Consider the following 12,678-nt stretch of genomic DNA (forward strand, 5'->3'; position numbering starts at 1 on the left):
CTTTCTTAATTTCTGTTAATCGCGCCTTCTTAATTTGTGTTAAACCTGCTTTCTTAATTTGTGTTAATCGAGCTCTTTTATGTTAATAAAGAAGGGGGAGATGTGGGAGCATGGCCATGGGGGTCGACAAGTCCCATGGTTGGTGATAACATCCAACTCTTAAAGATGAGGCCATCAGGAAAGTAAAGAGTTGAGAGGGAACAAAGAAGGGTGACTCAGGAGACACCTTAAACAGGCACATGAAGAACAGGAAGGGGGATAGTCTAACAGAACAGGGACAAAAACAAAAAAGTAATGAATAGGGACAGGCTATCAGAACAGGGACAAACAAAAAACAGCGTATGGGAGGGTCTCGCTGGCATAGGCAGGACCCACAAACAAGGACTCCAGGAGTTGGAGGGGCAGCCAGAGCCCCCCAGCTGGGCAGCACTCAGTGCCTGCCTCTCCCAGGGACGGGGTTACAAAGTTTGTTAAAGATGGAATTAGTATGCCTGGCAGTTTTTCTCTGTGTTTTAGTTTGTGTTGATCCTGCCTTCTTAATTTGTGTTAATCGCGCTTTCTTATGTTAGTAAAGAAGGGGAAGATGTGGGAGTGTGGCCATGGGGGTCGACAAGCCCCATGGTTGGTGGTAACATCAGACTCTTAATGATGAGACCATCAGGAAAGTAAAGAGTTGAGAGAGAACAAAGAAGGGTGATTCAGGAGACACCTTAAACAGGGACATGAAGAACAGGAACAGGGACAGGCTAACAGAACAGGGACAAAAACAAAAAAGTAATGAATAGGGACAGGCTATCAGAACAGGGACAAACAAAAAACAGCGTATGGGAGGGTCTCGTTGGCATACGCAGGACCCACAAACAAGGACTCCAGGAGTTGGAGGGGCAGCCAGAGCCCCCTGGCTTGGCAGTACTCAGTGCCTGCCTCTCCCAGGGATGGTTTTACAAAGGTTGTTAAAGATAGACTTAGTATGCCTGGCAGTTTTTCTCTGTGTTTTAGTTTGTGTTGATCCTGCCTTCTTAATTTGTGTTAATTGCGCTTTCTTAAGTTAATAAAGAAGGGGGAGATGTGGGAGTGTGGCCATGGGGGTCGACAGGCCCCATGGTTGGTGATAACATCGGACTCTTAAGGATGAGACCATCAGGAACTTAAAGAGTTGAGAGGGAACAAAGAAGGGTGATTCAGGTGACACCTTGTTGTCTGGGGTGGCTAGTTCTCCAGCCATTAATGCATGGAAGTGGCTGGGTGTTTGCTGTTGCCGGGCAAAGTTGTTGACCAATGACTAGTTAGTGGAAAGGTACTGCTGTGAGGCGGAAATTATAGGAAGGGAGCCTTTCCTGAATAAGGGATAGAATGAAGTTGTGCCCTCACTCTGAGAGATGAAGTTATGCCCTCAGTAAGAGAGAGTTCAAGTTATGTCATCAATAAAGAGGTAGCAGTTACAGATCCTGAAAGAACCCCATTGTCCGTGCAGTCTTTACGCCACAAATCGCCCCCCAACAGGGACATGAAAACGAACAGGGACGAGAAGAAAACAAACAGGGACATGAAGAATAGGAACAGGGACAGGCTAACAGCACAGGGACAAAAACAAAAAAGGAATGAATAGGGACAGGCAAACGGAACAGGGACAAAAACAGAAAAGGAATGATCAGGTACAGGCTAACAGAACAGGGACGAACAAAAAGAGCTTATGGGAGGGTCACGCTGGCTTACGCAGGACCCACAAACAAGGACTCCAGGAGTTGGAGGGGCAGCCAGAGCCCCCCGGCTGGGCAGCACTCAGTGCCTGCCTCTCCCAGGGATGGGGTTGCAAAGTTTGTTAAAGATAGACTTAGTATGCCTGGCAGTTTTTCTCTGTGTTTTAGTTTGTGTTGATCCTGCCTTCTTAATTTGTGTTAATTGCGCTTTCTTATTTTAATAAAGAAGGGGAAGATGTGGGAGTGTGGCCATGGGGGTCGACAAGCCCCATGGTTGGTGATAACATCCAACTCTTAAAGATGAAACCATCAGGAAAGTAAAGAGTTGAGAGGGAACAAAGAAGGGTGATTCAGGAGACACCTTAAACAGGGACATGAAGAACAGGAACAGGGATAGTCTAACAGAACAGGGAGGAAAACAAAAAAGGAATGAAAAGGGACAGGCTATCAGAACAGGGACAAACAAAAAACAGCGTATGGGAGGGTCTCGCTGGCATAGGCAGGACCCACAAACAAGGACTCCAGGAGTTGGAGGGGCAGCCAGAGCCCCCCAGCTGGGCAGCACTCAGTGCCTGCCTCTCCCAGGGATGGGGTTACAAAGTTTGTAAAAGATGGAATTAGTATGCCTGGCAGTTTTTCTCTGTGTTTTAGTTTGTGTTAATAGTTCTTTCTTAATTTGTGTTACTCTTGCTTTCTTAATTTCTGTTAATCGCGCCTTCTTAATTTGTGTTAAACCTGCTTTCTTAATTTGTGTTAATCAAGCTCTTTTATGTTAATAAAGAAGGGGGAGATGTGGGAGCATGACCATGGGGGTGGACAAGTCCCATGGTTGGTGATAACATCGGACTCTTAAAGATGAGGCCATCAGGAAAGTAAAGAGTTGAGAGGGAACAAAGAAGGGTGATTCAGGAGACACCTTAAACAGGGACATGAAGAACAGGAACAGGGACAGGCTAACAGAGCAGGGAGAAACAAAAAAGAGCATATGGGAGGGTCCCACTGGCATATGCTGGACCCACAAACAAGGACTCCAGGAGTTGGAGGGGCAGCCAAGACCGCCCGGCTGGGCAGCACTCAGTGCCTGCCTCTCCCAGGGATGGTTTTACAAAGATTGTTAAAGATAGACTTGGTATGCCTGGCAGTTTTTCTCTGTGTTTTAGTTTGTGTTGATCCTGCCTTCTTAATTTGTGTTAATCGCGTTTTCTTATGTTAATAAAGAAGGGGAAGATGTGGGAGTGTGGCTATGGGGGTCCACAAGGCCCATGGTTGGTGATAACATCCGACTACTAAAGTAGAGACCATCAGGAAAGTAAAGCCTTGAGAGGGAACAAAGAAGGGTGATTCAGGAGACACCTTAAGCAGGGACATGAAGAACAGGAACAGGGATAGTCTAACAGAACAGGGACAAAAACAAAAAAGGAATGAATAGGGACAGGCTATCAGAACAGCGTCAAACCAAAACCGCGTATGGGAGGGTCTCGCTGGCATAGGCAGGACCCCCAAACAAGGACTCCAGGAGTTGGAGGGGCAGCCAGAGCCCCCCGGCTAGGCAGTACTCAGTGCCTGCCTCTCCCAGGGATGGGGTTACAAAGTTTGTTAAAGATGGAATTAGTATGCCTGGCAGTTTTTCTCTGTATTTTAGTTTGTGTTAATAGTGCTTTTTTAATTTGTGTTACTTTTCCTTTCTTATTTTCTGTTAATCGCGCCTTCATAATTTGTGTTAAACCTGCTTTCTTAATTTGCGTTAATCAAGCTCTTTTATGTTAATAAAGAAGGGGGAGATGTGGGAGCATGGCCATGGGGGTCGACAAGTCCCATGGTTGGTGATAACATCCGACTCTTAAAGATGAGGCCATCAGGAAAGTAAAGAGTTGAGAGGGAACAAAGAAGGGTGATTCAGGAGACACCTTAAGCAGGGACATGAAGAACAGGAACAGGGATAGTCTAACAGAACAGGGAGGAAAACAAAAAAGGAATTAATAGGGACAGGCTATCAGAACAGGGACAAACAAAAAACAGCGTATGGGAGGGTCTCGCTGGCATAGGCAGGACCCACAAACAAGGACTCCAGGAGTTGGAGGGGCAGCCAGAGCCCCCCAGCTGGGCAGCACTCAGTGCCTGCCTCTCCCAGGGATGGGGTTACAAAGTTTGTAAAAGATGGAATTAGTATGCCTGGCAGTTTTTCTCTGTGTTTTAGTTTGTGTTAATAGTTCTTTCTTAATTTGTGTTACTCTTGCTTTCTTAATGTCTGTTAATCGCGCCTTCTTAATTTGTGTTAAACCTGCTTTGTTAATTTGTGTTAATCGCGCTTTCTTAAGTTAATAAAGAAGGGGGAGATGTGGGAGTGTGGCCATGGGGGTCGACAAGCCCCATGGTTGGTGATAACATCAGACTCTTAATGATGAGACCATCAGGAAAGTAAAGAGTTGAGAGAGAACAAAGAAGGGTGATTCAGGAGACACCTTAAAAAGGGACATGAAGAACAGGAACAGGGACAGGCTAACAGAGCAGGGAGAAACACAAAACAGCATATGGGAGGGTCCCACTGGCATATGCTGGACCCAAAAACAAGGACTCCAGGAGTTGGAGGGGCAGCCAGAGCCCCTCGGCTGGGCAGCACTCAGTGCCTGCCTCTCCCAGAGATGGGGTTACAAAGTTTTTTAAAGATGGAATTAGTATGCCTGGCAGTTTTTCTCTGTATTTTAGTTTGTGTTAATAGTGCTTTCTTAATTTGTGTTACTCTTCCTTTCTTAATTTCTGTTAATCGCGCCTTCTTAATTTGTGTTAAACCTGCTTTCTTAATTTGTGTTAATCAAGCTCTTTTATGTTAATAAAGAAGGGGGAGATGTGGGAGCATGACCATGGGGGTGGACAAGTCCCATGGTTGGTGATAACATCGGACTCTTAAAGATGAGGCCATCAGGAAAGTAAAGAGTTGAGAGGGAACAAAGAAGGGTGATTCAGGAGACACCTTAAACAGGGACATGAAGAACAGGAACAGGGACAGGCTAACAGAGCAGGGAGAAACAAAAAAGAGCATATGGGAGGGTCCCACTGGCATATGCTGGACCCACAAACAAGGACTCCAGGAGTTGGAGGGGCAGCCAAGACCGCCCGGCTGGGCAGCAGTCAGTGCCTGCCTCTCCCAGGGATGGTTTTACAAAGATTGTTAAAGATAGACTTGGTATGCCTGGCAGTTTTTCTCTGTGTTTTAGTTTGTGTTGATCCTGCCTTCTTAATTTGTGTTAATCGCGTTTTCTTATGTTAATAAAGAAGGGGAAGATGTGGGAGTGTGGCTATGGGGGTCCACAAGCCCCATGGTTGGTGATAACATCCGACTACTAAAGTAGAGACCATCAGGAAAGTAAAGCCTTGAGAGGGAACAAAGAAGGGTGATTCAGGAGACACCTTAAGCAGGGACATGAAGAACAGGAACAGGGATAGTCTAACAGAACAGGGACAAAAACAAAAAAGGAATGAATAGGGACAGGCTATCAGAACAGCGTCAAACCAAAACCGCGTATGGGAGGGTCTCGCTGGCATAGGCAGGACCCACAAACAAGGACTCCAGGAGTTGGAGGGGCAGCCAGAGCCCCAAAGCTGGGCAGCACTCAGTGCCTGCCTCTCCCAGGGATGGGGTTACAAAGTTTGTAAAAGATGGAATTAGTATGCCTGGCAGTTTTTCTCTGTGTTTTAGTTTGTGTTAATAGTTCTTTCTTAATTTGTGTTACTCTTGCTTTCTTAATGTCTGTTAATCGCGCCTTCTTAATTTGTGTTAAACCTGCTTTGTTAATTTGTGTTAATCGCGCTTTCTTAAGTTAATAAAGAAGGGGGAGATGTGGGAGTGTGGCCATGGGGGTCGACAAGCCCCATGGTTGGTGATAACATCAGACTCTTAATGATGAGACCATCAGGAAAGTAAAGAGTTGAGAGAGAACAAAGAAGGGTGATTCAGGAGACACCTTAAAAAGGGACATGAAGAACAGGAACAGGGACAGGCTAACAGAGCAGGGAGAAACAAAAAACAGCATATGGGAGGGTCCCACTGGCATATGCTGGACCCAAAAACAAGGACTCCAGGAGTTGGAGGGGCAGCCAGAGCCCCCCGGCTGGGCAGCACTCAGTGCCTGCCTCTCCCAGGGATGGGGTTACAAAGTTTGTAAAAGATGGAATTAGTATGCCTGGCAGTTTTTCTCTGTATTTTAGTTTGTGTTAATAGTGCTTTCTTAATTTGTGTTACTCTTCCTTTCTTAATTTCTGTTAATCGCGCCTTCTTAATTTGTGTTAAACCTGCTTTCTTAATTTGTGTTAATCAAGCTCTTTTATGTTAATAAAGAAGGGGGAGATGTGGGAGCATGACCATGGGGGTGGACAAGTCCCATGGTTGATGATAACATCGGACTCTTAAAGATGAGGCCATCAGGAAAGTAAAGAGTTGAGAGGGAACAAAGAAGGGTGATTCAGGAGACACCTTAAACAGGGACATGAAGAACAGGGACAGGCTAACAGAGCAGGGAGAAACAAAAAACAGCATATGGGAGGGTCCCACTGGCATATGCTAGACCCACAAACAAGGACTCCAGGAGTTGGAGGGGCAGCCAGAGCCCCCCGGCTGGGCAGCACACAGTGCCTGCCTCTCCCAGGGATGGGTTTACAAAGGTTGTTAAAGATAGACTTAGTATGCCTGGCAGTTTTTCTCTGTGTTTTAGTTTGTGTTGATCCTGCCTTCTTAATTTGTGTTAATCGCGCTTTCTTATGTTAATAAAGAAGGGGAAGATGTGGGAGTGTGGCCATGGGGGTCGACAAGCCCCATGGTTGGTGATAACATCCGACTATTAAAGTAGAGACCATCAGGAAAGTAAAGCCTTGAGAGGGAACAAAGAAGGGTGATTCAGGAGACACCTTAAGCAGGGACATGAAGAACAGGAACAGGGACAGGCTAACAGAACAGGGACAAAACAAAAAAGGAATGAATAGGGACATGCTATCAGTACAGGGACAAACAAAAAACAGCGTATGGGAGGGTCCCACTGGCATATGCTGGACCCACAAAGAAGGACTCCAGGAGTTGGAGGGGCAGCCAGAGCCCCCCGGCTGGGCAGCACTCAGTGCCTGCCTCTCCCAGGGACGGTTTTACAAAGATTGTTAAAGATAGACTTAGTATGCCTGGCAGTTTTTCTCTGTGTTTTAGTTTGTGTTGATCCTGCCTTCTTAATTTGTGTTAATCCCGCTTTCTTAAGTTAATGAAGAAGGGGAAGATGTGGGGGTGTGGCCATGGGGGTCGACAAGCCCCATGGTTGGTGATAACATCCGACTATTAAAGTAGAGACCATCAGGAAAGTAAACCCTTGAGAGGGAACAAAGAAGGGTTATTCAAAAGACACCTTAACCAGGGACATGAAGAACAGGAACAGGGATAGTCTAACAGAACAGGGACAAAACCAAAAAAGGAATGAATAGGGAAAGGCTATCAGAACAGGGACAAACAAAAAACAGCATATGGGAGGGTCTCGCTGGCATAGGCAGGACCCACAAACAAGGACTCCAGGAGTTGGAGGGGCAGCCAGAGCCCCCCAGCTGGGCAGCACTCAGTGCCTGCCTCTCCCAGGGATGGGGTTACAAAGTTTGTAAAAGATGGAATTAGTATGCCTGGCAGTTTTTCTCTGTGTTTTAGTTTGTGTTAATAGTGCTTTCTTAATTTGTGTTACTCTTGCTTTCTTAATTTCTGTTAATCGCGCCTTCTTAATTTGTGTTAAACCTGCTTTCTTAATTTGTGTTAATCGAGCTCTTTTATGTTAATAAAGAAGGGGGAGATGTGGGAGCATGGCCATGGGGGTCGACAAGTCCCATGGTTGGTGATAACATCCAACTCTTAAAGATGAGGCCATCAGGAAAGTAAAGAGTTGAGAGGGAACAAAGAAGGGTGACTCAGGAGACACCTTAAACAGGGACATGAAGAACAGGAACAGGGATAGTCTAACAGAACAGGGACAAAAACAAAAAAGTAATGAATAGGGACAGGCTATCAGAACAGGGACAAACAAAAAACAGCGTATGGGAGGGTCTCGCTGGCATAGGCAGGACCCCCAAACAAGGACTCCAGGAGTTGGAGGGGCAGCCAGAGCCCCCCAGCTGGGCAGCACTCAGTGCCTGCCTCTCCCAGGGACGGGGTTACAAAGTTTGTTAAAGATGGAATTAGTATGCCTGGCAGTTTTTCTCTGTGTTTTAGTTTGTGTTGATCCTGCCTTCTTAATTTGTGTTAATCGCGCTTTCTTATGTTAATAAAGAAGGGGAAGATGTGGGAGTGTGGCCATGGGGGTCGACAAGCCCCATGGTTGGTGGTAACATCAGACTCTTAATGATGAGACCATCAGGAAAGTAAAGAGTTGAGAGAGAACAAAGAAGGGTGATTCAGGAGACACCTTAAAAAGGGACATGAAGAACAGGAACAGGGACAGGCTAACAGAACAGGGACAAAAACAAAAAAGTAATGAATAGGGACAGGCTATCAGAACAGGGACAAACAAAAAACAGCGTATGGGAGGGTCTCGTTGGCATACGCAGGACCCACAAACAAGGACTCCAGGAGTTGGAGGGGCAGCCAGAGCCCCCTGGCTTGGCAGTACTCAGTGCCTGCCTCTCCCAGGGATGGTTTTACAAAGGTTGTTAAAGATAGACTTAGTATGCCTGGCAGTTTTTCTCTGTGTTTTAGTTTGTGTTGATCCTGCCTTCTTAATTTGTGTTAATTGCGCTTTCTTAAGTTAATAAAGAAGGGGGAGATGTGGGAGTGTGGCCATGGGGGTCGACAGGCCCCATGGTTGGTGATAACATCGGACTCTTAAGGATGAGACCATCAGGAACTTAAAGAGTTGAGAGGGAACAAAGAAGGGTGATTCAGGTGACACCTTGTTGTCTGGGGTGGCTAGTTCTCCAGCCATTAATGCATGGAAGTGGCTGGGTGTTTGCTGTTGCCGGGCAAAGTTGTTGACCAATGACTAGTTAGTGGAAAGGTACTGCTGTGAGGCGGAAATTATAGGAAGGGAGCCTTTCCTGAATAAGGGATAGAATGAAGTTGTGCCCTCACTCTGAGAGATGAAGTTATGCCCTCAGTAAGAGAGAGTTCAAGTTATGTCATCAATAAAGAGGTAGCAGTTACAGATCCTGAAAGAACCCCGTTGTCCGTGCAGTCTTTACGCCACAAATCGCCCCCCAACAGGGACATGAAAACGAACAGGGACGAGAAGAAAACAAACAGGGACATGAAGAATAGGAACAGGGACAGGCTAACAGCACAGGGACAAAAACAAAAAAGGAATGAATAGGGACAGGCAAACGGAACAGGGACAAAAACAGAAAAGGAATGATCAGGTACAGGCTAACAGAACAGGGACGAACAAAAAGAGCTTATGGGAGGGTCACGCTGGCTTACGCAGGACCCACAAACAAGGACTCCAGGAGTTGGAGGGGCAGCCAGAGCCCCCCGGCTGGGCAGCACTCAGTGCCTGCCTCTCCCAGGGATGGGGTTGCAAAGTTTGTTAAAGATAGACTTAGTATGCCTGGCAGTTTTTCTCTGTGTTTTAGTTTGTGTTGATCCTGCCTTCTTAATTTGTGTTAATTGCGCTTTCTTATTTTAATAAAGAAGGGGAAGATGTGGGAGTGTGGCCATGGGGGTCGACAAGCCCCATGGTTGGTGATAACATCCAACTCTTAAAGATGAAACCATCAGGAAAGTAAAGAGTTGAGAGGGAACAAAGAAGGGTGATTCAGGAGACACCTTAACCAGGGAGATGAAGAACAGGAACAGGGATAGTCTAACAGAACAGGGAGGAAAACAAAAAAGGAATGAAAAGGGACAGGCTATCAGAACAGGGACAAACAAAAAACAGCGTATGGGAGGGTCTCGCTGGCATAGGCAGGACCCACAAACAAGGACTCCAGGAGTTGGAGGGGCAGCCAGAGCCCCCCAGCTGGGCAGCACTCAGTGCCTGCCTCTCCCAGGGATGGGGTTACAAAGTTTGTAAAAGATGGAATTAGTATGCCTGGCAGTTTTTCTCTGTGTTTTAGTTTGTGTTAATAGTTCTTTCTTAATTTGTGTTACTCTTGCTTTCTTAATGTCTGTTAATCGCGCCTTCTTAATTTGTGTTAAACCTGCTTTGTTAATTTGTGTTAATCGCGCTTTCTTAAGTTAATAAAGAAGGGGGAGATGTGGGAGTGTGGCCATGGGGGTCGACAAGCCCCATGGTTGGTGATAACATCAGACTCTTAAAGATGAGGCCATCAGGAAAGTAAAGAGTTGAGAGGGAACAAAGAAGGGTGATTCAGGAGACACCTTAAACAGGGACATGAAGAACAGGAACAGGGACAGGCTAACAGAGCAGGGAGAAACAAAAAAGAGCATATGGGAGGGTCCCACTGGCATATGCTGGACCCACAAACAAGGACTCCAGGAGTTGGAGGGGCAGCCAAGACCGCCCGGCTGGGCAGCACTCAGTGCCTGCCTCTCCCAGGGATGGTTTTACAAAGATTGTTAAAGATAGACTTGGTATGCCTGGCAGTTTTTCTCTGTGTTTTAGTTTGTGTTGATCCTGCCTTCTTAATTTGTGTTAATCGCGTTTTCTTATGTTAATAAAGAAGGGGAAGATGTGGGAGTGTGGCCATGGGGGTCGACAAGCCCCATGGTTGGTGATAACATCCAACTCTTAAAGATGAAACCATCAGGAAAGTAAAGAGTTGAGAGGGAACAAAGAAGGGTGATTCAGGAGACACCTTAAGCAGGGACATGAAGAACAGGAACAGGGATAGTCTAACAGAACAGGGACAAAAACAAAAAAGGAATGAATAGGGACAGGCTATCAGAACAGCGTCAAACCAAAACCGCGTATGGGAGGGTCTCGCTGGCATAGGCAGGACCCACAAACAAGGACTCCAGGAGTTGGAGGGGCAGCCAGAGCCCCCCAGCTGGGCAGCACTCAGTGCCTGCCTCTCCCAGGGATGGGGTTACAAAGTTTGTAAAAGATGGAATTAGTATGCCTGGCAGTTTTTCTCTGTGTTTTAGTTTGTGTTAATAGTTCTTTCTTAATTTGTGTTACTCTTGCTTTCTTAATGTCTGTTAATCGCGCCTTCTTAATTTGTGTTAAACCTGCTTTGTTAATTTGTGTTAATCGCGCTTTCTTAAGTTAATAAAGAAGGGGGAGATGTGGGAGTGTGGCCATGGGGGTCGTCAAGCCCCATGGTTGGTGATAACATCAGACTCTTAATGATGAGACCATCAGGAAAGTAAAGAGTTGAGAGAGAACAAAGAAGGGTGATTCAGGAGACACCTTAAAAAGGGACATGAAGAACAGGAACAGGGACAGGCTAACAGAGCAGGGAGAAACACAAAACAGCATACGGGAGGGTCCCACTGGCATATGCTGGACCCAAAAACAAGGACTCCAGGAGTTGGAGGGGCAGCCAGAGCCCCTCGGCTGGGCAGCACTCAGTGCCTGCCTCTCCCAGAGATGGGGTTACAAAGTTTTTTAAAGATGGAATTAGTATGCCTGGCAGTTTTTCTCTGTATTTTAGTTTGTGTTAATAGTGCTTTCTTAATTTGTGTTACTCTTCCTTTCTTAATTTCTGTTAATCGCGCCTTCTTAATTTGTGTTAAACCTGCTTTCTTAATTTGTGTTAATCAAGCTCTTTTATGTTAATAAAGAAGGGGGAGATGTGGGAGCATGACCATGGGGGTGGACAAGTCCCATGGTTGGTGATAACATCGGACTCTTAAAGATGAGGCCATCAGGAAAGTAAAGAGTTGAGAGGGAACAAAGAAGGGTGATTCAGGAGACACCTTAAACAGGGACATGAAGAACAGGAACAGGGACAGGCTAACAGAGCAGGGAGAAACAAAAAAGAGCATATGGGAGGGTCCCACTGGCATATGCTGGACCCACAAACAAGGACTCCAGGAGTTGGAGGGGCAGCCAAGACCGCCCGGCTGGGCAGCACTCAGTGCCTGCCTCTCCCAGGGATGGTTTTACAAAGATTGTTAAAGATAGACTTGGTATGCCTGGCAGTTTTTCTCTGTGTTTTAGTTTGTGTTGATCCTGCCTTCTTAATTTGTGTTAATCGCGTTTTCTTATGTTAATAAAGAAGGGGAAGATGTGGGAGTGTGGCTATGGGGGTCCACAAGCCCCATGGTTGGTGATAACATCCGACTACTAAAGTAGAGACCATCAGGAAAGTAAAGCCTTGAGAGGGAACAAAGAAGGGTGATTCAGGAGACACCTTAAGCAGGGACATGAAGAACAGGAACAGGGATAGTCTAACAGAACAGGGACAAAAACAAAAAAGGAATGAATAGGGACAGGCTATCAGAACAGCGTCAAACCAAAACCGCGTATGGGAGGGTCTCGCTGGCATAGGCAGGACCCACAAACAAGGACTCCAGGAGTTGGAGGGGCAGCCAGAGCCCCCCAGCTGGGCAGCACTCAGTGCCTGCCTCTCCCAGGGATGGGGTTACAAAGTTTTTAAAAGATGGAATTAGTATGCCTGGCAGTTTTTCTCTGTGTTTTAGTTTGTGTTAATAGTTCTTTCTTAATTTGTGTTACTCTTGCTTTCTTAATGTCTGTTAATCGCGCCTTCTTAATTTGTGTTAAACCTGCTTTCTTAATTTGTGTTAATCGCGCTTTCTTAAGTTAATAAAGAAGGGGGAGATGTGGGAGTGTGGCCATGGGGGTCGACAAGCCCCATGGTTGGTGATAACATCAGACTCTTAATGATGAGACCATCAGGAAAGTAAAGAGTTGAGAGAGAACAAAGAAGGGTGATTCAGGAGACACCTTAAAAAGGGACATGAAGAACAGGAACAGGGACAGGCTAACAGAGCAGGGAGAAACACAAAACAGCATATGGGAGGGTCCCACTGGCATATGCTGGACCCAAAAACAAGGACTCCAGGAGTTGGAGGGGCAGCCAGAGCCCCCCGGCTGGGCAGCAC

The sequence above is a fragment of the Anser brachyrhynchus genome, assembly GCF_964034855.1.
Source record: "Anser brachyrhynchus genome assembly, chromosome: W".
Taxonomy (NCBI): domain Eukaryota; kingdom Metazoa; phylum Chordata; class Aves; order Anseriformes; family Anatidae; genus Anser; species Anser brachyrhynchus.